At 47.3% G+C, this 27,211-nt stretch overlaps 1 protein-coding gene across 9 annotated transcripts in view; it reads right to left on the reverse strand.

Annotated features, from left to right (window-relative positions):
* The window catches only part of ANKRD11 (ankyrin repeat domain containing 11), a 215,417-nt gene that overhangs the window by 70,295 nt on the left and 117,911 nt on the right, over positions 1–27,211 (reverse strand). For 3 of the 9 annotated variants that reach the window (XM_054455429.2, XM_063654588.1, XM_063654586.1), the window contains exon 3: positions 19,043–19,168. The exons of 5 other annotated variants lie outside the window; for them this stretch is intronic. The gene's annotated coding sequence lies outside the window, so the exon portion shown is untranslated. Of the gene's footprint in view, positions 1–17,362; positions 17,713–19,042; positions 19,169–27,211 lie in introns of all 9 variants that reach the window. One more of the 9 variants, XM_054455430.2, reaches the window with a different exon arrangement.

A 27,211-nucleotide genomic window follows, 5' to 3' on the forward strand; every position in this document is an offset into this window, starting at 1 on the left:
GGGACCTCTGCAGCCCAGCACGTCCACTCAGTGTCCATGTGCTGCCATGAGCGTCACACTGTATCCTCCAGGATGTGGGTCTCTGTTAGTCCCTCCCCTACCAAGCCAGGACAGCCACCTGCTTACAGGGGTGTTGACAAATACTGACTACCTGCAAAATTAAAACATGGGTTTGAAAAGGGCCTGAGTGGAAATCTTGTACTTAACATATACTCTGTTTAAAAAAAAAAAAAAGGACCAGGCGCTGTGGCTCACACCTGTGTAATCCCAGCACTTTGGGAGGCTGAGGCGGGCAATCACCTGAGGTCAGGAGTTCAAGACCAGCCTGGCCAACATGGTGACTGTCTCTACTAAAAATACAAAAATTAGCTGGGCGTGGTGGCGGGCACTTGTAATCCCAGCTACTTGGGAGGCTGAGACAGGAGAATTGCTTGAACCTGGGAAGCGGAGGTTGCAGTGAGCCAAGATCACGCCACTGCCCTCCAGCGTGGGCAGCAAAGAGCAACACTCCGTCTCAAAAAAAAAAAAAAAAAAAAAAAGAGCGAGCTTTTGCAGAAACAGTTTTAAAAGAAAAAATCATCTCTGCTCTTCTCAGCATTTAGAAAATCAGCCAGGCAAAACAATAATTTCCCTTTCTTAGCTAAAAGGTTTGCCAAGTGAATACTTGGAGCAGAACAAGCCTAATTAGTAACAACCAAATCACCGAGATATAAACGCATAATGAAAACCCATAATGAAAGCACATGAGAACCTCCTTTCCCTCAAAGTTACCACCCAGGGCCTCACTGGACTTAGGACCCAGGAAGGAATGATGAGCCCATCTGCTCGTGACCTGAGTCTCTAAACCAGGAGGACAGACGTCCTGGGTAACCGCTGATGGGTAAGCGTTGCACCCCCAGCATCCCTATAACTATAGGTTCTCAAGGACACCAAGACTAGAACCCATATCCCATCTAGAAACTTCTTCCTGTGATGCCTGCCAAAAGGTCCATTTTTCAGTCCATTATCACCCTGAAGGTGAATTTTTGCTATTTAGGTCAAAATCATGCATTAGGCAATAAAACGACCTACAGATGTCTGAATCCCCCTCAGTACAACCAAAGGAGTAAGAGCGGCCCAGGTTTGCTTGAAGGCTTACACTAGCAAACAAACCAACCAACCAACCAAACAGAAACCAAGAACTGGGAAAGCCGGTCGGTAGCACCACACAGGTCAGATCTGAAAGCCCCAGGGTCCGAGGAGCCCATCCTGCCCTGAGCGCACGCAGCGCCCGTGAAGGGTCAAATATAAAGGTGGCTCTTTTACAAACCATTTCAGAAATTTAGACGGACCCTCAATTTATTTAGAATGGGTTATCGTATTTTATAATTTCTACATAGAAAATATTTTCTAACCATATCATTTTATAACAAATTAGCAATAGCTAATGTTTCCTTTAAAATTTTTCAAGCACACAGAAAAGTACGAAGGAGAATACAAACACACATCCACCATCTGTTCATTTTGCCATATTTGCTTTAGAATTTTAACATTTAAAAATTACATAATGGTTGAAGCCCCTTATATAAGCCCCACCCTGCTCTGGTTCCTCCTCAGCGTCGATCTGATTTTGAGGCTAATCATTCCTCTTGGTGCTTTGATCACGCTACACACAAGCCTACACCAAAGCCGGCTGCTGTCTTTGCAGGTAACGCATTGGACGGTTCCTGCCGTACCTTTTCCCTTCAGGTTGTGCTTTGGGGTTTATCTGTGTGGATACAGGCAGCTCTACTGTTCTTATGACAACTGCAGTGTGCGCTCCTCGTTGTCTGAATAATCCATCCTCCTGTTGACTGACATTTGTTTTTTCCAAGTTTTTGCGAATACAAACAACACTAAAATGAGTATTTGTCTGTTTCTTTACATATCTAAGGTTTATAACTAGAAATGGAATTTCTAGCAAGAAACTGTAAAATGCTTTGTAAAATATCTGATGAAGTGTCACACTGTATAGTCATTCACAAACATGTCGTCTTTCACTTTTGATTAGGGCAGATGTCTTCTGTTGTAATTTTTGTTGTTGTTTTTGAGACAGAGTCTCGCTCTGTCGCCCAGGCTGAAGTGCAGTGGCACCATCTCGGCTCACTGCAACCTCCACCTCCCGGGTTCAAGAGGTTCTCCTGCACCCCCTGAGTAGCTGAGATTACAGGCATGCACCACCACGCCCAGCTAGTTTTTGTATTTTTAGTAGAGATGGTGTTTCACAATGTTGTCCAGGCTGGTCTTGAACTCCTGACCTCAGGCAATCCACCCGCCTCGGCCTCCCAAAGTGCTGGGATTACAGGCATGAGCCACAGCGCCCAGCCCTGTTGTAAATTTTTTATCAAGAGATCTTGGTTAGAAAAGGGGAAACAATACTTTGCACATCATCTTTTTTTCTAACACGAGTACATTCTACAAAAAGAGACAATATAATTAACAAATTTCATTTAAATAAAAACTATAAACTCAAGTGCTAACAGGAGGCTGTTCATTGGCAAAACAAAATCTTGGAAGAGGCACAAGGGCCCAGAGAGCTCTGAAACCTCAGAAATCACACAGAAAATGTATAGGTATGTGGACAGTCCTGGGGAGAGGATGCACAGCTTTTGCCCAATTCTCAGAAAGTCCAGACCTGAAAAACGTTTAGGCACCTTTTCAATGTCCAAACGTGGGCAGTGATGTGGGAGTGAACATCAGCCAACAGAGTCCTGGACGGACATTCTACCTTCCAAAGCAGACCAGACTCACCAACACACCTGGAAAGAACATTTTTAAAATATAAATGGCTTCAGAATCCTTTACATATGCCCAGGAAAAAAATTAATAAGTCATAACCCAAGTCATGTGGACTGTTTATATGCAATATGAGAAAAGAAATCAAGGTTTCCACTGCGAAAAGCCTGAAGCCCACAGCTCTGTTTCTAAGGTGAATGAGATGCGTGAGACCCGCGGAGAAGACTGGAGTTCTGCTGCCATCATGGCAAGGAGACCCGGTTTGGAAACAATGCTGTGGGTCCATTTCTCTCTGCATTAAATACACCACAGGGTTTTTCGTTTTAAATTATTAATCAGGCAATCAAACCAAAAGGAAGCAGACAATTTAAGTTGTAACAGGGCAATCTGCAGATTCCCACAGGTTGGAGGGATAAGGCCCCAACGTGAACAGACCCCACCAAGCAGCTTCCCTGCCTTCCAGAAGGTTCCAGAAGGCCTGTGTGGGCTGCTGGGCTCGTCACCTTAGCAACGGCTCTAAACATATGTGCAGTGACACCAGCTGATTTCTGAAAGCTGTAAATAGAGGATAATGGCATAAAAAAAATTCCAGATTAAAGGACCACCCACTGCCTCCTCTCCCACCCCATCCAGCCCATAAATCCCACCGTTAACACTGGGAGCAATGCCACGTACACAAACGTGGCTTTAATCCCCTCACACACCTATTCATCTGCATAATGATATACCTACAAAAGCAAAATAAGGTCCTTGGGTTAACTCTCTCTGCACAAACGTGCACAAACAAAAAGTGGCCAAGAGGTGGCAGAGTCTGGCATGGATGGACCAGCCCACAGCAGCCACGGCCCACTGCGGGAGTGCTGCACCTCCACCCACAGCAGCCACAGCCCACGGTGGGAGTACTGCACCTCCTCCACCCACAGCAGCCACAGCCCACTGCGGGAGTGCTGCACCTCCACCTCCCACAGCAGCCACGGCCCACGGCGGGAGTGCTGCACCTCCGCCGTCCACAGCGGCCACGGCCCACGGCGGGAGTGCTGCACCTCCACCACCCACAGCTCTGCTTCCCACCCTCCACCTCACACCACCATGGGCACTTGGTCCCTTCTCTCAGGGCCCTTCCAGATCTTGGCGTCTGGGCCTCAAAGCACAACACAGGTACTGACAGGTAGGTCTCCACCATAAGACAGAAAAAGATGAGGTCAACTGCCTGGGCAAAGGTTCCGGGTGGAACATCAAGAGCTGCTGGTGAAGGAGAGCGGCAACCCAGGCTCAGACCTCAGAACCAGTTTCTATCTTTGAAGAATGCAGCCCATTTCACCTGAGAGTCGGAAAACATGGAACTCCCCAGAGATGTTGAAGCCTTGGGAAGACAGCATTCAGTCCAGGATAAACCAGCAATACTCTGGACCAGGTTTGCAAAGAGCTGGCCCAACAGGAACAAGGCAAAGGGTGAGGAGGAACGGGCAGGGAGAGGCCAGCGTGAACTTGCTACGGCCTGCGTGGCCCTCCTAGCACACCACGTGCCTGAGCAGGATATGCCTTTTCCTTATTTCCCCTCTATCATCTTTCTGAGGCATTACATGGAAAACTGGGTGAATAAAGCCCCAAGTATGAGCTGACATTCTTAAGAGAAAAAAACAAACTTGATACTTCATGGTGTAAAAATCTATTTATGGGCCCTACAGAATTACTTCTCATTATAGTCCTCATTAAAATTAAATACTAAATACTCTAAGGAAACACACAATTGCATGTTAAAACATGAAAAACATTATTACAGAATAACCAAACTTTTGTTCCCTCAGAGTGCCTTTCTGTGATCATTTATGCCCAACTGGCAAAGGAGTGGGGAACGGACGGAGGTGAATGAAAAGAAGGCTCATATCCCAGAGCCCAAAACAGGCATCATTTACATGCTTCATAATTCCGAATTCGGGATGCACAAACCAATAAAGACTATGTACTCATGTCTGTTTGCAAATATAAGCGCTTTTTAAATTTTTATTTGAGACGAAGTCTTGCTTTTGTCACCCAGGCTGGAGTGCAGTGGTGCAATCTTGGCTCACTGCAGCCTCAGCCTCCTGAGTAGCTGGGATTACAGGTGTGTGCCACCACACCTCGCTCATGTTTTTGTATTTTTAGTAGAGACGGGGTTTCACCATGTTGGCCAGGCTGGTCTCGAACTGCTGACCTCAAGAGTGATCCACCCACCTCAGCCTCCCAAAGGGCTGGGATTACAGGTGTGAGCCACCGCGCTGGGCCTGAGCGCATTTTTTAAAAAGCAATACCTGTGTTCCCAAAAAGAGAAAAATTAACATTTAGTTATAAGCTCCAACACTTTAATTGCTTAAAATGAATTTGTGGCAAATTATTTCAAAGTAAAAATCAGCTCAGATTTGTGTTTTTATGTGTAATCTCTTAAAAGCCAGGGTACACAGGTATTCCTAACACATAATGGATGTGTGAGTAAGTGAGCAAATGAGACAGAGCTCGAGGTGGGCTGCAGGGATGTGAGGGTGCACGCGAAACACAGTGCCTCCTCTTGGAGTTGCCAGAATTCACCTCGTTCAGAACCTCATCCCAGTCAGAAAACACAAGGCAGCAACTGGCCGGAACTTGGTCAGTCACATCCATAAACCACCAATTACCTTCACAGACCACGACTAACAGGTTTATTACAGATGAGTCACAGCTCATGTTTTCAAGGAAGGGCCTCCAACTGAGCAGTCACCAGTGCAGCCTGCGTCAGGGCACGCCTCCCTCCAGCGGTCCCCGTGTCGCCCATGTCTGACACAGTTTATGCTTCGCAGGCTGTTAGGCTCCGCTCCTCACTCCCATGGACCAACAGAGTAGGGAAGACGAAGGCACCTTGGAAACTATGGATCACAGGCTGTTTTGGGTGTGGGAAATCCACCCACCCACCACACTCATGGCCAGCTCTGACCGTCTGAACCCAGGGGCACGTTACAGACATAAATGTTGGTGCAGGCGGCCAGCCACTCCTCAAGCCTGGCCCCGTACCTCCTGCTCCCAGCGGAGGCTTTCGGTGCAGGACTTCAATCTCCTCATCTATAGGCTGGGAACAAACCCTGGAGTCTGTGCTCTGCGAGGAGCACACACGGGCAACCCTGGCTCAGGACAGCTTCCCAGCCCCTAAGTCATGACTAGGGCTTAACGACCCATTTCAAATTACATCTGCACGGTGCTTTACTTTCGTATGTTACTTTATTTGGAGCCTCTAACGAGCCTCAGCTAACAGACGGTATTATCTCCACATGGCAAACAAAGACACGGGGGCTGCAACCATCCAAAGACACGCCCTTGCTGTGAATGCCTGGCCAGGCCTCCAGGCAGGACCAGCAACTCCAGACCCCATCAGGGACAACACGGGCCACTGCTGTCCACACACTCCTGGAAAATATTCATCTGTCTGAACTGAGTGACACAGATTTCACTCTCTTGAGGATAAAATAATCCCATCTGCCAAAATGACCCACAAATAAAGGCTCCTCCTTGTCTGAACGCTGCCTCAGCGTCTGAGGGATAAGCCCACAGTGCAAGCGTCCGGGAGGACACTCCAGGCCGAGGGGCCCAGGAAGAAAGAGGGCCAGAAATGAGGGCACCCTCACGCATGCTGGGAGCTGCCGACACCTTCAGACTGGGAAGAACAAAGAGCTCCCAAGCATGAGGGCACGGGAGCACAGTGGAGGGCCAGACGTGAGGCCAGAGGCGGCTGGAGCAGCAGCTCCCACCCAACAGCAGACGAGGCGTGAGACTCTCAACCACCTTCCAAGTTTTCTCTTCATCTTCAAGAGAACCTCAAACTATATTTTCCTTAGTTTCATTACCAGGCTCCTTGTAGAAAATACCAGTGAAAAACAATGGTTGGCAGAACTGAAAAATCACAGGAAAAAGCACAAACACACCACACAACAGAAGCAGGCGCAGGTGAGGCAGGAGGAATGGCAAGGCCAAGAGGTGCTCCAGGGAAGCCCAGCTCGGATGGTTTCTCAACCACTCCCTGCTTAAAAACTGCTTCACGACCTGAAAGCGCACTAAAATCTGGGAGCATCCACCAGAAATGGAAAAGGCAAACTCCCAACATAACCACAAAAAGACACCGTACAATCTCCAAACTGTAAAGATGAAAAACAAAATGCAACAGGAAAAAAACATATATATAAGCCCCCCTGCCCCGCCCCCCGGCAAAAGGAGAGAGAGAAGACGCATCACGACAAATGGATGGAAAGCACTCGACACCACAGAACTCAGTGCCAACACCCCCCCGGCACCTGGTGCCCCATTCGGGGAGGCACTGCCCTCGTGGGTGGACGAACGCTGGGTGCTATTAAGGGCTAGCACTGGGAGGCACGCAGCCCCAAGCACGGAGGCAGAGACCAGGCCCTCCAGCAGCCCCAGGCTCTCCGACTTCCAGCTTCCAGAACTGTGAAAAATAAATTTCTGTTCTTTATAAATGAACCAGTCTCAGGCATTTTGTTACAGCAGCATAAACAGGCTAACGGAAAAAAGTAAATGGACTAAGAAATACAAGACCAAGTTTGTCAGATTGGAATGGAAAAAGTAATCCAGCTGGCTCAGCACGAGCTGAGTGATGTTTAATCCATGGACAAACATTTCAGAAAAGACACACCAGGTACATGCTGTGCACACCAGGTACATGCTGTGCACACCAGGTACATATTGTGCACACCAGGCTGGGCTTCCTCTATCAATGCTAGGTACAGACTTGAGGCCAGAATGCATTCCAGGAGACAAGGTGAGCCACTATAATATGGCAAAAAGTTCCTTTCACAAGAGAGCTAACACAGTCCAACATTTATGCAAATAAAAGCCTCTGAGTAAAGAACAAGAATCAACAGAACAGGCCAGACACAGGCTCATGCCTGTAATCCCAGCACTTTGGGAGGCCAAAGCAGGCAGATCACTTGAGGTCAAGAGTTCGAGACCAGGCTGGCCAACATGGTATGACCCTGTCTCTACTAACAATACAAAAAAAAATTAGCCGGGAGTGGGGCCGGGTGCTTGTAATCCCAGCTACTCGGGAGGCTGAGGCAAGGAAAATCCCTTGAATCCAGGAGGTGAGGTTGTAATGAGCCAAGATCACACCACGGCACTCCAGCCTGGGCGACAGAGGGAGACCCCGTCTCAGAAAAAAAAAAAAAAAAAAGAATCAACACAACAGAGAAAATGCGCCTCAGCCACGGAGCAGATATTAAAGTGCTTTTCAGTAAAGAACAGACAGGGAGACAACCCTAACCCAGACTACAAGACAGAAGATCTGAAAGCAAGACCAAGCTGGAGCTAACAAGCACATATAAAAACTTGATCACACAGACAACTACACCGCACGCCTAAAAACTGTGAAAGAGTCACCTTCTGAAGTGACAGTACAGTTCAGACGGGAGGACGGTGACCAGAAAACACGGCCTTCAATCTGGGAATTAAGAAATGCATTTCTAAGGACGAGGGAGGAGGGAAACCAGAGTAGGAATTTAGAATATTCAAAATTGGAAATGACAGAGATGCTATACAGCAAAGTGGGAGATCCAGGTAAAGTGTTTGTTAGAGAGAAATGTATTTATATTTATTGCTAGAAGGCATCCCAAAAAAGAGGCTCTAAAAGTTAGAATACAACCAATAGAAGAAAAACATGAGAAATGTACGAACATAAACGAAACAAAAAGCAAACATTTAACAGAGATTAAACAAAGTCAAAGGTGAGTTTTATTTTAAATGACCTATAAAATAGAGAACAAGCTAAACGACACAATAGGAAAGCAACAAGACAAAATAGGAAGGCGCGAACTGCCTGCGGAGCGAATGGCCCAATCCCCACGGTTGGTCAGTAGCAGGCAGAGAAGGCTCTGCTGGGTGAAAGGCCAGATACAGGGGGTGGCTGAGCACATGGGCTGGGCTCCTAGGCCCGTGGAGGTGTCTCTCGCTGGTCCGGGCGTCAGAGGAAGCAGCAGTCAGCTTGCTGAAATGGAAATGTGAATGCAAACACTGCCACAGCAACACCTGGGTGAGGGGCTTCTTTCAATCTCTGGCAGTGTAGCCTTGACAAGCTGACACATAAGCCTGACTGTCGCACGTGTGTACATGTATGTGTGTATGTGAACATGTACACATAAAGAGTTCTGTTTGGCCAGGCACGCTGGCTCATGCCTGTAATCCCAGCACTTTGAGAGGCCAAGATAGGCGGATCACGAGGTCAGGAGATCAAGACCATCCTGGCTAGCACAGTGAAACCCCGTCTCTACTAAAAAATACAAAAAAATTAGCCAGGCGTGGTGGCAGGCGCCGGTAGTCCCAGCTACTAGGGAGGCTAAGGCAGGAGAATGGCGTGAACCCGGGAGATGGAGGTTGCAGTGAGCCAAGATCACGCCACTGCACTCCAGCCTGGGCGACAGAGCGAGCATCAAAAAAAAAAAAGTTCTGTTCTCCAGGTTGTGAAAATGTGATTATTTTACATTCTATTTCTCCTTATCGGTTTTTCCTAATTTTCTAAAATGTTGAGTATTGCTTCAGTAATAAAGGTTACTTTTTAAAAAGGAGAATACAAAGAGGTGACCACAAACATCTCCAACATTAGGAAAAACGTATTCAGTTTTTCACCAGTAAGAATGGTGTCAGTCAGCTGTAGGTGTTTCTCAGAACGTCCTCCATCAGACTGAGGAAATTCCCTTCTGTTCTTACCTTGCAGAGCACTTTCCTTATGAATGGGTATGGAGTTTTGTCTTTTTTTTTTTTTTTGACAGCATCTGACTCTGTCACCCAGGCTGGAGTGAAATGGCATGATCTCGGCTCACTGCAGCCTCTACCTCCTGGGCTCAATGGATCCTCCCACCTCAGCCTCCAGAGTAGCTGGGACTACAGGCGCGCCACCATGCCCAGCTCATTTTTGTAGAGACAGGGTTTCACACCTTGTTGCCCAGGCTGCTCTGCAACTCCTGGACTCAAACAGTCCTCCCATCTCAGCCTCCCAAAATGTTGGGATTACAGGCGTGAGCCACCATATCTGGCCTCAAATACCATTTTTTAAAAAAATCTTAGATGATCTTATGGCATTTCGTTTTCCTTATGTCAATATGGTACGCTACATTGATTTTTAAATGGTAAACCAAATTTGAACTTCTGAGATAAACCCCACTTGCTCATGAGCTATAGCTATCCCTTCTATCTCCTATAACTTAATTTACATCTGTATTAATGTGGGTGTTTCTCTAATTTTGGTATCAAGGTGTCCCTGACTCATAGAAAGACTGGATGTGTACCCTCCTCTGTTGTGGAAGGGCTTCTATATAACTGACTTTCCTTATTCTTTAAACGTATAGTACAAATGCCCAAGTCAGTCATCTAGGACTGAAGGTTTCTTTGTGGGAAGGGTGTTAACTAAAATTTCAATTTCTTTAATAGATATAGGACTATTTAAGCTATCTGTTTCCTCTTCAGTAAGCTGAAGTAGTTTGAGTCTTTTGAAGAATTTGTCTATTTCATCTAAGCTGTCTAATTTATTGGCATAAAGTTGTTAACAAAATTCCCTTATTATACTTTGAATGGCTATAGGATCACAGCAATGTCCCTTTTCTCACGTCCATACTAAAAATTTGTTGCTTCTTTTTCTCCTGATCCATTTGGCCAAGGGGCTACCAGTTTTATTGTCTTTAAAAAAAAAAAAAAAAAAAAAAAACCCAGCCGGGCATATCACCTGAAATCACGAGTTCAAGACCAGCCTGGTCAACATGGTGAAGCCTCATTTCTACTAAAAATACAAAAACTAGCTGGGCGTAGCGGAGCGCACCTGTAATCCCAGCTACTCAGGAGGCTGAGGCAGGATAATCGCTTGAACCTGGGAGGCGGAGGTTACAGTGAGTCTAGATGGCACCACTGCACTCTAGCCTGGGGGACAGAGTAAAACACTGTCTCAAAAAGTAAAAAAAAAAAAAAAACAACAACAACAAAAAAAGAATAATAATTATAGTAATCAAGACAGTGTGGTGTTAGCAAAAGAATCGATAAATAGAATGATGGAACAGAAAAGACCAAAAACAGGCCGGGCGCAGTGGCTCACGCCTGTAATCCCAGCACTTTGGGACGCCAAGGCGGACTGATCACAAGATCAGGAGATTGAGACCATCCTGGCTAACACAGTGAAACCCCGTCTCTACTAAAAATACAAAAAATTAGCCGGGCGTGGCGGTGGGTGCCTGTAGTCCCAGCTACTCGGGAGGCTGAGGCAGGAGAATGGTGTGAACCCGGGAGGCGGAGCTTGCAGTGAGCCGAGATCGCGCCACTGTACTCCAGCCTGGGTGACAGAGCGAGACTCAAAAAAGACCAAAAATAGACCCACGCAAATATATAGTCAACTAATTTCTTAACAAATGTAAAGAAATTGAATGGGAAAATAATCTTTTCAACAAATGATGCTGGAAATAATTGAATATCCTCATGCAAAAAACAAAAACCTCTAACCTTACCTTATCCCATACACAAAAATTATTTCATAATTGAAGTAAATAGGAGTGAAAACTATGTATCTTCTAGAAGAAAACTTGCTCTATGATGCTGGCTTGGAGAGCACAAAAAGCACAAAGTACCCTAGACAAAACTATGAAGTTGGACTTCATCAAACTAAAAACTTTAGCTGCTCGAAAGACACTATTAAGAAAATAAAAATACAGGCCAAATACTTGTTAAACACACACACACACACACACACACACACACATTCAAACAACAAATAGCTGGTAAAGGACCTGTGTCTAGAATCCATAAAGAACTCTCAAAAATCAGCAGACAACCCAATTTTTAGAAATGAGCAAATGGCAGATATGAAAGTGAAGACAGATGCTTCACCAAAGCAAATACATGGATAGTCCCTCCCCCCCACCAAAAAAGCCACATGAAAAGACAAGCAACATCATTTGTCATTGGGGCACTGGAAATTAAAACCACAATTCACTAGAATGGCTAAAATGGAAAAGACGGACTACACCACATAACGGCAAGGACAGAGCAGATGGAATTCCCATTCAATGCTGGCGGGAACACAAAACTGAGTGGTCACTTTGGAAAAGAGTCTGGCAGGTTCTCAACAAGTTAAACATTCATATAACATGTGACCGAGAAACCCAGTCTCAGAAAAGGTACCACATCCAGCCATCTGATGCTTTGCATGCAACTACTCATATCAGCTTGACTCCCAACAGCTAAAACTAGGAAACAATGCACATGTCTATAACTGCTTATTGGATGAACATGCGACATATTTACCCCCTAAAAAGCTACTCAGTAAACTACTGACATACACCACAGAACCCAGATCAATCTCAAAAGGATATGAAACACACCAGACACAAGACTCCACACTCAATTATTCCATTCATATTAAATTCTAGAAAAGCAAAAGCTACAGTGACCGAAAGCACATCAGCATCCTGGGTCCAGGAAATAGGAGGATGTGCTGTCGCAAAGAGGAAAGGGGGAACTTTTTGGGGTGATGGAAATACTACTCTGTATCATGACTGTGATGGTGGGAACAAGACAGTTCCAACTGATTCCTTAAAACTCTCACATCTGTAGTCATGAGCAACACGATGCTTCGGTCAACAGGCCACACTCATGATGCTGGTACCTGCTACCACAAGATGCTAATGGAGCGGAACGGGTCCCATGGCATAAACACCTACCACTGTGTTACGATTTCTTTACACGATTCAGCATGGTGACTCAGCAACAGGCTCTACCACGTAGCTTAGGTGTGTGGGAGGCTCTGCCTTCTGGATCTGGGTATGCACACTCTGTAATGCTCAGAGGACAAGATCATCTAACGACGCGTTTCTCAGGATGCATCATCCCCCGACCACCATTAAAATCGGTGCATTCCACAGCATTTAAACTGTACCTCAAAGAAACTCTAAGAGAGAATGCACGGGAGTGGACGATGGTGGGCACAGGAGCTCGTCAAGAGCACTGTTGCGAAGAAGAGCAGAGAGGCGGCGGCGGCAGCTGATGGTGGGCATGGGCGAGGGGTTCCACGGCAAAGAATGAAATTGAATGCCCATCACCCCACGCCCACAGGCCACCAAACACATCTGGAAAAGCAGAATACATTCCTGAAGGGGATGGCATCCATGGCCCTAGGGAAGGAAGACCAGATCCCAACAGGAGCAGGATGAGGCTGTCCTTGATACTGAGCAGGCAGCACTTCCAGGATGGTCTCCAGGGCCTGGGGGGATGGAGGTGCGCAGGTGGCTGACTTTACCACACACCCTCCGCTATCTCTTCAAATCACTCCAGGCATTCATTACCCACTACACCAAATAACTGATTCTCATTTCATAAATATACGTATTCAAAGAGGAACCTAGCGAACTTTTTCAAGAAAACACTGGATACAGACTCTCCGGCATGTCTGTAAGTTAAGGCAAGGAGATGAAGCTTCTCTTTGTGTTTGGCATTGAGGCAATGCTGCTGTGGGCACTGCAGACATAGGCCCTGTGACCTGGGCACAGGCTCCTGTCATGCCACACAGCATGCAATTCCATGGACACAAAATGACCAGAACTGCAGAGCCAGAGAGGACGCAGAGGCTGGAGGGGGACAAGGAGTGATGATTAAAGGTCCAAGTTTCTTTCTGAGGTGACAGAAATGTTCTAGAACTGACAGTCCTGGTGGTTGAACAGACCTGTGAATACACTAACAACCTTTGAACTGTGCGCTTTATCTGGGTAAGCCTACGGTCTATCAATCCTCTCAATCAAGCTGATATTATCTCTTTTTTGGAGACAGTCTCACTCTGTCGCCCAGGATGGAGTGCAGTGGTGCGATCGTGGCTCACTGCAATCTCCGCCTCCCGGGTTCAAGCAATTCTCACGCCTCAGCTGAAATGACAGGCACAATCCACCACGCCCAGGTAATTTGTGTAGAGGTGGGGGTTTCAACATGTTGGTCAGACTGGTCTCGAACGCCTGACCTCAAGTGATCCGCCTGCCTCAGCCTCCCAAACGCTGGGATCACAGGCGTGAGCCACTGCACCTGGCCGATTATCTTCTTTGAAAAGCATGAGACACGTTTCCCTAGGGATGGAATGCTGGACACGAGACAAGACTTGTCCTAAGGACTGGATCTCACAGTGGCCAGGTATGTGTCACGCCACGCGGTGCAGAGCCCTGGGGGAAGGCGAGTCAAGAAGCCAGGGGTCTAGGCACTGCAATGTCTCAAGGCAGCCCCCCAATAAAACCAAGCAGAAGGCCACAGTGATGCCCTCCTGCTCTCAGGTCAGCGGCAGGAGGGCACTTGCTGACGCTGGGCACAGAGGAATGTCGGGGCAGATCTTCAGGGCTCATACCCTTCAGAGCTTCTGGCAAGCTCAGCACAGTGAGCGAGCCCTGCCCCCAAGAGTGAGGCCCTCGTCAGGGCCACTTCCTCTCACCCTGGCCCACCCAAATCTCACACACACTGTGACTAAAAGCTCTGTCTGCTCCACTCATCAGCACCAAAGTGTTCTGTGCCTGGCCCTTGTCCACCCAATTCACCAGTTTATTGAAGCCTCAGCTGGGCGAGTCTCGCTTGCCTCTGAAAATGTCTGTGCTCAGCCAGGCAAATTCCTGAGTGGGTTTCCTATGTGCTGCTGCCCTCCTTCAAGATGACCACATGGGCCCTCAAGCCGGGCCCCTACCTGCTTTGTCAGCATCTTGTCCTTTCCCTCTTTTCTCTCACGGCTTGTTCTACTTCACAGCATGTTTAAGCAAAGAGGGTCACTACAACAAAATTATTTTAAAACAAACATACTTCAGAAAAGTTTATGGAAAACATTAAACCTTGAATATTTATATATTAACTTTACAGGATCCATTTACTTCACCCTAACACTGAGTTAAAATTATAACAAGAGAAAGTAGGGCTGGGTGTGGTGGCTCACGCCTGTAATTAATCCCAGCACTTTGAGAGGCCGGGGCAGGCGGATCAGGAGGTCAGGAGTTCAAGACCAGCCTGGCCAATATGGTGAAACCCCGTCTCTACTAAAAATACAAAAATTAGCCATGCATGGTGGCGGACGCCTGTAATCCCAGCTACTCAGGAGGCTGAGGCAAGAGAATTGCTTGAACCCAGGAGGCGGAGGTTGCAGTGAGCCGAGATGGCGCCATTGCACTCCAGCCTGGGTGACAGAGTGCAACTCCAACTCCAAAAAAAAAAAAAAGAGAGAGAGAAAGTAAACAAAGTTTCTATTTATTTCTCCAGAGGATCTCAAAAGTAGAGCTGGAAATGCTAGCAGTAAGAGGAATACCAGTCCAAGGCAACTAGAAGGAACTCGTCACTTTTTTTTTTTTTTTTTGAGACAGTCTCACTGTGTCATCCAGGCTGGAGTACAGTGGTACGATCTCGGCTCACTGCAACCTCCGCCTTCCGGGTTCAAGCAATTCTCCTGCCTCAGCCTCCCTAGTAGCTGGGATTACAGGCATGCACAACCATGCTTGCCTAATTTCTTTGTATTTTTAGTAGAGATGGGGTTTCATCATGTTGGCCAGGCTGGTTTTGAACTCCTGACCTCAGCTGATCCGCCTGCCTGGGCCTCCCAAAGTGGTGGGATTACAGGCGTGAGCCACTATGCCCAAACTGGTCACATATTTTATGGAACATGATGTTTTTCATGATCAACGGCCACTATGGGAACACAACACACATCAGCCCTGAGACACCCGAAACAAGACACAGCAGCCTCTACAGCCTCTCATACAGGGAGCGTGGGCCATGTCTGCCACAGGGTGACGGGCAGCGGGCAGCTCTGCAGCCTCTCATACAGGGAGCGTGGGCTATGTCTGCCACAGGGTGACGGGCGGCAGGCAGAGCTGGAGACATAAAGGTGGAGCTGGATTCCAGCCTTGTGAACCAGCCTGGCTGAGTGCCCCAAGTCTGTAAATAATTGATGGGAGCCGGAGCACCCAGCCCTGCAGGGCTCTCGGCAGCTGCCCGCCCAACAGCCCCATGCCTGGCACTCCCTCAGGTGCCACCTGTAAGGTCTCTCCACTGCTTCTAAATAGTGCATTGCACAGATGGCGGAAAGTATACCTTTACCCATTCAAATATTCCAAGGCATGCATTTTCACAAATTTTACATATATATAACTAAATTTTGCATTCAGCCAAAAAAAGAGAAAACTTCATGTTGAAACACAGTATCTCACCCTAGAATCTGAAAAGCCTCCTTTTCCTTCTCACTGTCAATCTTTTTTGAAGTCTCAAAAATGATTTTACCAACATTAGACAAATTTCCAAATATAAAAAGTGCTTGACACAGTCAACACTGCAGCAGTGAGGTCCACTATGGCAGCGCAGTGCAGAGCCAGCACAGTGAAGAGCCAACCCACCTCCCTGCACCAGCGGAAGTGTCACAGAGGGCAGAGGGCAGCATGCCCAGCACCTGCTCTTGACAGGGAGGGCAGTTTTAGGCTGGAATACTCAAGAGATTTGATGTGTGTCATCAAAGCATGCTTTAAATACAAAAGCTGGCCAGGCACGGTGGCTCACTCTTGTAATCCCAGCACTTTGGGAGGCCAAGGCAGGTGAATCACCTGAGGTCAGGAGTTCAAGACCAGCCTGGCCAACACGGTGAAACCACGTCTCTACTAAAAATACAGAAATTAGCTGGGCAAGGTGGCGAGCACCTGTAATCCCAGCTACTCACAAGGGAGGCTGAGGCAGGATAAATCGCTTGAACCCAGGAGGCGGAGGTTGCAGTGAGCCAAGATCGTGCCTCTGCACTCCAGCCTGGGACACAGAGTGAGACACTGTCTCAAACAAACAAACAAAGGCTGTGAGTGGCCTGGAAGCTCGTTCTTCTAGCTCCTTTGGCAAAGAAAATGCCCCCAAAGGAGTGAGGGCAACAGACTTTCCAAGTCCCAGGAAATGCACAGATTGACATGCTGAAGACCCACCAGATGCAGGAAGGAAACACCAGAACATGTTTGCTTTCATCTAAAAGCATCAGAAAAAGTCTAAATGTTGCTGACATTTCCTGCCCAGCTGCCCTGTGGTCTCCAGTCTGGCCAAGGAGCCTCAACCCAGTTGCTCCCAACACACTCCCAGCCCAGGCGAACCTATGCTGGTGAGGCTCGGGAGGCGGGCAGAGGGCTCACGGAGGGAGGGCGGAGGGCTCACACCCTGAGGCTCAGAAGGAGGGCAGAGGGCTCACACAGACCCACAAGGACCAAAGAGGAACGTGCACGACTCCAACACAAATGGAGGACGATGGCAAAATACAAGAGCTGATTTGAGTTTCTGCTGCTTGTACCATAAACTTTTCATCAGCCAGACTGTTTGCCTGAAAGACCTAATCAAGGCTGACAAGAACTCAAAGCCGTTTCAAAGTGCTCCTCAGGGGTGAACGTGGCCTCGTGTCCAGCACATGCTCTGCTCTGAACGCTCTCTCTTCCAGCAGGGACTGCCCCAGACACTGAGTATCACAACCAACTCAAAAACAGACTGAAATGTCACAGTATTGCCAGTATCAAAAGAAGGTCTCTTAAAAATAAAGGGTTTCTTCCATTAATAAGTGAAACAAGAAAAAGCCAAAGATGCTCACGTGAACTTCATCTTGTAATGAGCACCCGTCCGTCGAGGGCAGGTCTTGTGTTACTGAGCGCAGCGTGACAGTCGCACCTGCGCCGAGGCCCTGCCACGGCGGTTCACAGCAAGGGTCTGTGTGCTCTCTTGTGCTCAGCGAAATGGAAAGGCAGAGTGACCGATGAGATGAACACCACAGGAACAGGATGCTCCTCCCAGCACAGCTCGGGAGACCAGGGCTCAGGAACACTAAGTGACTCGCCCAAGACCACAAGAAATGCGTTGGGAGGCTGAGGCGGGAGGATCACATGAGCCCCGCCCTGGAGGTTGAGGCTACAGTGAGCCGAGATAGCGCCACTGCACTCCAGCCTGGGCATTGGAGTGAGACTTGTCTCAAAACAAATACAAGAAAGAATCTGGAAAACCTTAGTTACTATGAACTAGTGCTTTTCACTAACAAAACACAAGTATTTTTTAATTCTCACATTTCTGATCATCTTTGTTTATAAAATTTATTATAGGTTACAAACAATGAACTATTGTGGGTTTTTAAAAATTGATTACAGACTCTCGGGAAGTCCAAAGGAGACATCTCTGTCAAGGGAGTAAAGTGGAGAGTTCCAGAGACACGCAGAGTTCTCGGTGGCAAGCCATCCACTGAGGTGAGAAGGATGTGACCCGCCAGCCAACCCCGCTTAGATAATGACACAGGCTCCGGAAGCCAGATGGAGCAACTGGACACATTCAGAACAGTGCTTTCAGGCAGACACAGCTTGTTCCAATGTCAGCTCTATAAAGAATGTAATGGGGCCAGGCGCGGTGGCTCACGCCTATAATCCCAGGGCTTTGGGAGGCCGAGGCAGGCAGATCACGAGGTCAGGAGATCAAGACCATCCTGGCTAACACGGTAAAACCCCATCCCTACTAAAAATACAAAAAAAAAAAAAAAAAAAAATTAGCCAGGCGCAGTGGCGGGCGCCTGTAGTCCCAGCTACTTGGGAGGCTGAGGCAGGAGAATGATATGAACCCAGGAGGCCGAGCTTGCAGTGAGCCAAGATCGCACCACTGCACTCCAGCCTGGGCGACACAGCAAGACTCCATCTCAAAAAAAAAAAAAAAAAAAAAAAAAAGGATGTAATGGTACAATTTTGGGGACCCCAAAAGGATAATGCGCATAATAAACAACAAAAGCCTGAGGCTTCTAAAGAATGTAATGGTACAATTTTGGGGACCCCAAAAGGATAATGCGCATAATAACAAAAGCCTGAGGCTTCTCCCAGGCCCTGTGGCTGTAATCTCTGAGTCCCAGGCATCCTGCTGCTGGGAAGGGCCAGCTCCCAAGTGACCTGTGACCATCTTGGAGGGGTTGGTGGCTGCCTTGTCAACACGGCAGGTCCCAATGCTATTACAGCCAGGCTTGACATCTTTTATCCTAAAAATCTACCACAGAATAGCCAAAGGGGAGTGGTGGGGATGAGGATGAGTCTGTAGGAGGGACAGTGTAAGGAAGGTGGAGCCATCTAGGGGCACTGCTCAGAGGTGGGCTCGGCCAGAGCTACAACACACCTTCAAAGACGAGTGGGGTTGGGGGTGGGGTGAGTCAGCTTCCTTTCAACACACCCAGGATTCACCTCTCATCTGTCAAATCTGCTGATAAAGGTCACACCATGAAGGAAGGGCAGTCGGGGACTGTGCTCACCACGTGTCCAGGGTACAGGACACTTGCTGCCAGTCTCCAGCACCTCACAGGGAACCAGGGGGCAGGTGAGCTTGTGGAGAAACAGGAATCCTTGTGCACTGCTGGTGGGAACGTATAATGGTGCAACTGCCAAAAAAAAAACAGTGTGATGATGCCTCAACAAATTACAAAAGGACTAAGCATATGATCCAGCAGCTCCACTTCTGGGTAGATACACAAAAGAACTGAAAGCAGGGCCCCCAGAAGACAGTTATACTTCGACGTTCACAGTTCACACAGCATGGTTCCCAACAGCGAACCCAAGTGTCCCCTGGCAGACGACAGAGAAGCAGAATGCGTCTACACACAGCATAACGCGACTCAGCCCTAACGAGGAAGGCCACATGCTGCAACCTGTCACAGCCAACGCTTCGGACTCCACTCACATGGTCCAGGGACAAACAGCAGCTGCCCATGAGGAAGGGCCCTGAGGGAGGAGTCTGGGAAGAACCACTGCTCCTCGGCAAGCCAATCCATGGCCACAGGACAACGCTGCTGAAGGTACTGGAAGCCCCTTTCTGGGGACACCTTTCCTTTCTTTTCCTATTTTTATCGAACACTGGGATGAAAGTAATGAAAAGTAGTAAATCCTTTCAAAACAAGCAGATTTAGTTATGATGCTCAATTTCTGAAATCAATCTTTTCAAATAGCTGGTAAATGTTTCCTTTCCAAAGACTGAACCCTCTCACTGCTTTGAACAACGGAGGAACTGAGTGAGGCACCAGATGCAACTTTTGACCCAAGGACACAGGTCAAGCTGTGACAGTTAACAACCAGGGTTGCTGGAGATGCTGCACCCACCCATGTGGCTTTGCCAGAACGCCATCACGAGCGGGCAGACACAGGCCACAGCCCCCACACCTCACTCTGGCATCAGCACTGGTCCCGCATGGAGCTGTGCCGGCTTGCAGAAGACGTAGAGCACACAGGCGTGTTCCTTCCCTACTGTCGGCCACATCACAACTGCACGTTCACGGGAGTGAACGTCATCTACACAACAGGTTCCACGTTTGTAAACATGCACAGCTTAGCGACCACGTCTCAAAGAGCCACGTGGATAACTGCCTATGTTACTGGTACTCAATTTTCAGGTTGGGTTAGTAACTGGATTGTTTACAACACAAAGAATAACTAGTTGAGAAGATGGATACCCCGTTTTCCATGATATCATCACTATGCATTGCATGCCTATATGAAAACATCTCATGGACCCCACAAATACATTCATCCATGTACTCACAAGAATTTTAAAAATAATACTTAATAAATAAATAAAATGACTAAGATTTCAACTGTGTACCCAGGATGCTGCCTGCAGCTCATTTCAGTGACAACCCAAAAGCTCCCCCTCGCTGGCCCTGTGTGCTGAGGACGGGACATCCGCACCCAGCCCTAGATAACCCCACATGCAAACCACTTCCCCTGTGCCGCTAAAACCCACGTCTCACTTACATTTTAGTTAGTTTGTTTTTTGCCTATAGGGTTTTTTTTTTTTTTTTTTTTTTTTAGAATAGGGTCTCCCTGTGCTGCCCAGGCTGGAGCACAGTGGTGCGATCATGGCTCACTGCAGCCTCGACCTCCTGGGCTCAAGTGATCCTCCCACTTCAGCCTCCAGAGCAGCTGGGACCACAGGCATGCACCACCACACCTGGCTAATTTTCTATTTTTTGTAAAGACAAGGCTATACATTTCTTATATATGTCTAAATCGTCAGTATTAAACATTGACAGAGCAAAGCCTTTCTCTGCTTCAAATTTTAATATTCCAAAATATGTAAAACATCATTGTCACTGTCCTCATCTAAAAGACTGATTCTGGAAAAAAAAAAAATCAATCTGAAACAAGATCACGGAAGTGCGATCTGTCCCACACACACCATCTTTAACATGAATGGTGCCTCCAAAGAACAAATGCTAGACGCAAACTGCTTGAGTATGCTTCTTTATTTTTAGTAAAGACTCCAGAAAATCCCAGAGCAGCCATTTCCCATACAACTCAATCGCACGTACAGCCCTTTAAAAGCAGACTCCCAGGGAACTGCGGCCAGCTCCTGGAGCCAGCCCCAGCAGAGGAGCAGGAAGACCTTCCAGCCTGCGCCAAGGAGCAGCGCACACGTCTGCTGCAGCCCCTCGGCCCCCACTGCTTCGGGACGCAGATGGCGGCACTGTGACCTCACCGTACCCACCTCCTTGTTCTGGCCCTGCAGTCTTGATTGTTCAGGCTAATCCTGCACTCCGAGCCTTGGCTGCTGGCCAAAACTGTTATTAATGGCACAGAGCTTCTCGTTTCAGCCTCTTTTACCATGAAGGTAGCCGGCTGTCAGCCTCTCTGCCTCTCCACACTGAAGCAGGAACTGGGTAACTGTACAAGAGGCACTTTCAACGGTCTTCATATCTAAGTCTCAACAGCCAGCAGAAGATGTTTGCATTTTAGTCCACGCTACATTCTATGTGATGCAGAAAGATAAGATAGTTTTTATTCAATTCTTGTGTAAAAGCTACAAAACCCTAAGAACAGAGAGTGCCATGGATGCCAAAATCAGCATCACATAGTTTATATGTTTTTTAACTTTTAGGTTCGGGGGCACATGTGAGGGTTTGCTACATAAGTAAACACATGTCGGGGGGAGGGGGTTCTATGTGTTATTCTATCACCCAGGTACTAAGCCCAGTACCCAACAGTTATCTTTTCTGCTCCTCTCCCTCCTCCCACCCTCTCCCCTCAAGTAGACCCCCGTGTCTGGTGTTTCCTTCCCTGTGTTTTTAAGTTCTTATCATTTAGATCCCACTTCTAAGTCAGAACATGTAGTATTTGGTTTTCTATTCCTGAGTTAGTTTGCCAAGGCTAATAGCCTCCAGCTCCATCCACGTTCCCACAAAGACATGATCTCGTTCATTTTTATGGCTATGTTATCTTATTTTTTATTAGGGATGGGGCTTCACTATGTTGCCAAGGCTGGCCTGAAACTCCTGGGTTCAGGCAATCCTCTCGAATTGGTCTCCCAAGTAGCTGGGACTACAGGTGAACATCACCATGCCCAACTTATCCATCTTCATCACTTGATAAACATTTATAACGAATGACATTAAATTACACATAGCAAAATTCTGAGAAACTATATACCACAAATCCTACAAAATTTAAAAGATTAAAAAACCATGGATCTATTATTGTTATGTGCATTAGCCAATGTCAGTGGTTTCAATATTCAACTTCACCACTAAAACGGCACCAAAGCATGAAGTCGGGAATGACAGCATTCTAGAAGCCGGTGCACCTGAGATGAAATTCATGGTATGTTCGGAACCTAGCATGTCAACGGTCAACACTAGGCAGCTTCATCTGTCATAAGTGGACTCCCTTTCAAAACTCCAGGTGTGTGTGTCTGTCATGGGGCTATGGAGAGGAGGAGGAGAAGAAAAGATTTCGATTCACTAAAAACTCCTGTTAAGCCTCCAAGATCCAAGTAGTAAAATACCGGGTCAGTCACAGCTTCTCTGCATGAAGCCTCTCTGCCTGTGGTTAAGACCTGCAAACCTCAACAGAATCCACGGTCTCTTGCCCCTGCACCGAGCCTGTGTAGGGACTCGGCCGCTGCTCCGCATCGGGTGAGAGGCTCCTCATCTCTCACATCCAGATGGATCCGATCCAACTCACACAGTGAATGACTCCAAACCTGGGCAGCCCTGGGCTCCAGGATCAGCCCACCCCCGCCCCTGCTGCAATGGCACCTCCTACTCTCATTGTGGAAACCTGTTAACCCAATTACAGACACCCTGGCTAGGCCCCCACTTCTTCCTGTAAGTCTGAAACCCTGCTCAGTTACCCTAAACCACCACCTCTGCGCTCCCCTTAGGAAACCCCAGCAGCACATCCCCCTTCTTCCTCCTGCAGAGGGCCTGCCCCAAGCAGCAGGAAACGGGGTGACAGGCCTTCCTTGGCCTCAGCACACACAGAACCATCACAGCGCCGGGGGGCTGCAGGGAGACATTCCAGCTGTGCACTTCTCTGGGGGCCAGCACGGACCACTGAGCATGAGCCGCCTCATTCAGGCCAGGTGACTGTCTTCATCATCATTCAACTTTGAAACTTAGGGTTTGTGCCAGTTCACCTGTTTATGTTCCATACTTACATATCCCAAGCCATTAACAAGTGTTTTCTTCTTTGGTTATGATGCTACAGAATCAGCGGAGAAACATCCGCATCACCAGAAGGCTCTGCAGGCAGCACTGAGGCCCACCCTGCTGGGAGAACACCGCTCTGAGGGCAGCAGGACTGCCGGCAAAGGACACAGGCTCAGGCAGACCTTCCACTCCTGCTGAAACACCAATCAGTAGAAGATCAGCACCCAGAAATATCACTTTCAAGCTCAAGGATCACAAGTTACAAAGATAAATGTCTCTAAGGACTCAGGGAGAAGTACAACGTAAAAAGATTTAAGCTTGGGAAAATTAACCCTAAACATTTAAAAACAAAACAAACAAAAAAAATCCTCACTCTAGATAAGACCTTCAAAACGGCATGCCTGTCAGAGGGACAGTAAAGGTCAGACGGGGCAGCAATGGGGTGTGAGCTGGCACAGCCTTGCAACACCCTGGATGGGCGGCCAGGGGCTTGTGAGAGTGGCTCCAGGCAGGAGGACCCTGAATTTATGGGAAGGGGCAAGACTAACCCTCAAGTGCTCCTCAGATACGTTTCATTAAGTGCACTGAAAGTTTTGTAAAAGATGCAAGTTTCAACACGAGATACAATTATTTGCCCAATCTGACATGTGGGTTAACAAATGTGAGTGGATTAGGGAATTTTTGTTTTATTCTTTTGAAATACCAACTCCCTTCTTCTTCCCCTTCTGAAACAACCACTGGACAAACTGAACGGCACATATGCTTTTCGGGATCCCAGCGTAAGCAGCTCCCACTGCGAGGGATGAAGAGTGCTCTTCTGTCTGCCTGAGTGAAACCTCACGACACCTCGCACAGCCAGCAGTCCTTGCTGACTGGAAGCAGAACCAAAATCTGAGCTGGAGAGAGTGTACGAAAGTTCCATTTAGACTCAAACCTAAATTGCACAGCTACAGAATGAAGTGAACAGCACTGAAGCTGGAAGGGACAATACTCAATCCCACATGACTGAACCCATGTGTCCAGCACCAGAGATACTGGGCGGAGCACACATCTCAGCTGTGTAAAAAGTAGAGGTTCCTCTTCAAAGACTTTCCTCCCCACCTAATTAAAAATAAATAGTAACTTCTCTTAAAAGCAAAATTTATTCAAAGACCCGTACTAACATTCTTAAATATCTGCTAGCCATAATAAAGAAATCAATGTACTTTATGTTCTTAGCTCCCACAATTTAGCCTAAATATCTGCCCTGGCATGCTTATACTGGTCCAAGCAAGCATTAGGTCACAGCCTGTTCCTCTTCCTTATTTGAAGGTGTTTTTACCTTTCTCAGCATTCCACAAATTACTTCCTCCTTCCTTTGTTCTCCTCTGCCTTTGCCTCTCTGAAAAAGTTCTAAGTTGCTAGCCAGTCGGGACATACAGAATGTGAGGATCCATTCCAGCCAATGGAAACCGGACACAGCAGTAGGTATTAAAAAACCGGACACAGCGTCAGGTTGTAAATGACCCTGGTCTCCTTTGTTCGGTGTACTCTCATGGCAAAACTGCTGGTGAGTGTACCCTTTCTGCAGAAAGTATAAAAATGGCCTTGCTGAGGAAATTAAATTTACGTTCAAGTGCTATTTCTTTACGGCACCAGGGAACAAGCATTTCAAACAGCTGGGAACACGCCTATCCCTGTTTATAAAAAATATACGATGTTTCCAGATAAAAGAATTCTGATCAGAAATAGGTAAGTTTTCAAGTTTTTTCTTTCACTCTACCTTCTGAAGCAGTCTCTAAATTCACCCTGTATTTGACGGTGCATGCGAATTTGTTATTTATGCTTAAATGCCAGCCAAGGATTAAGATTCAGTCTTGCATTAGGAGATATACCTAATGCTAAATGACGAGTTAATGGGTGCAACACACCAACATGGCACATGTATACATATGTAACAAACCTGCACGTTGTGCACATGTACCCTAAAAGTATAATAATAATAAACTTAAAAAAAAAAAAGATTCCGTCTTGCAAAGTTTTGAAACCTCTAAAGGGGGAAAAAAAACTTACTTAGTTCACAATTCTGAGTCCAGAATCTAGGAGAAACCACCAAAACTTTCTTTGCATTCTGTCAAATTCAAATGCACTCTGTGTGCCAAGCCTCACTCACTTGATGTCCACCAAGCACCACATGCTGCTTTCCGTGTATGTGGCCCAGGCCCCTGTGAAACACACACACTCTCTGTGGATCCAGTCAGGAAGGGAGCGCTGGCCCTACGCGGTGGCTCATGCCTGGAGCCCAGCACCTCAGGAGGCTGCAGCGAGGAGGGCTGACTGAGGCAAAAAGTTCGAGACCAGCCTGGCCATCATGGCAAAACCCTGTCTCTACGAAAAAAAATAAAAAATTACCCAGGTATGATGGCATACATGCCTGTAGTCCCAGCAACTCAGGAGCCTGAGGCAGGAGGACAGCTTGAGCCCAGGAGTTGGAGGGTGTGGTGAGCTATCATTGTGCCACTGCATTCCTGCCCAGCCGACCAAGTGACACACTGATTTAAAGCACACACACACACACACTCATTCAATGGAAGGCCACGCAAAAGAAAAGGAAGAAAAAAAAGACATGGAGCCTTTCTTTCCAGCCCTGGAGCCTGGGTGTACCCCAGACTTGCTGGGCCCAGGAGGACCCTGCCGCTTCCACCTGTGCCCTCAGGCAACACGTGGGACCCACACAGACTAAAGTATGAGATGGATTCAGCCCCATCAGCCTACTACAGCCTCATGAGTGATCCCAGGATGGATTCAGCCCCATCAGCCTGCTGTAGCCTCATGAGTGATCCCAGGATGGATTCAGCCCCATCAGCCTACTGCAGCCTCATGAGTGATCCCAGGATGGATTCAGCCCCATCAGCCTGCTGCAGCCTCATGAGTGATCCCAGGTATGACCAGCAGAAAACCACCAGGCAACACAAGAATCTTAAGACACCATGTATTGGGACGGTTGTCTTACACCGCAATAGGTAACTGAAACGCATCCTACTCACATTAAGAACAAGCTGAAATATGGAAAGTTGTATGAGATGCTACTTAAACACAGATTTAACTCCAAACGGAGTGGAGCCTTTCCATGTATTTTTCTTAACCTATTCACCCTCAAAACAGCACTGAGCACAGCAGTCAGACCCTAAAGCAGGGGTGTCCAATCTTTTGACCTCCCTGGGCCACACTGGAAGAAGTGGTGGCTTGGGCCACACACAAAATACACCAATGCTAACAACAGCTGATAAGCTTAGAAAAAATCTCATAACATTTACAAATTTGTGTTGGGCCACATTCAAAGCCGCTGTGGGCCACGGGCTGGACAAGCTTGCCCTATCACACACTGTTCCCTGTCAGACTGTAAACACTACTCAGAATCACACAATCTCATCTCAGCTCCAAGTGGAAGCTTGCTCAGCACCACGGCCAACCTGATCCCACTGCAGATGTTCCAACAGCCTGGCACGCAGACGGGCCAGGGAAAAGCCTCATCGAATGCTGAATACCTGTGAGATCATTTCTTACGACGCCAAATGAACAACACTATGTTAATTTTCAAATTTTGGCGTGGAAATCACATTCTAAGATGCTTCCCAAGCTTTCTGGAGGATGCTATGAATTCTGTTTTATAGGTAACAAGTCTGGAAGCCAAAATAATCAAGATTTAATAAAATGGCCTCAAAAGTGACAAGACTCTCCTTCCCTTATGACAGACCATGTTTGCTTTCCTTTTTACTAGATGATTAACTCAATTCTTTCAACAACCCTGTCCAGTGATGACTATTTTGTTGGCTGGTCAGAAAGCTGAATTCTTAAAATGGCTGAAAAGCCTGGAGAAAGGGGAAGTTCCAGAGCTGGTTTTTGTAGAAAACCTCAGATTCTGTTTGACAAGACACATACTTTCAATCCCAGGCCATCTTATCACGTAGTCTAAACCCTTGTGTCATCACCTCCTGACGTTTCCATCAGCAGAGGCAGAGCTCT

The sequence above is a fragment of the Pongo pygmaeus genome, chromosome 18, assembly GCF_028885625.2.
Source record: "Pongo pygmaeus isolate AG05252 chromosome 18, NHGRI_mPonPyg2-v2.0_pri, whole genome shotgun sequence".
In the NCBI taxonomy this organism is placed as follows: Eukaryota; Metazoa; Chordata; class Mammalia; order Primates; family Hominidae; genus Pongo; species Pongo pygmaeus.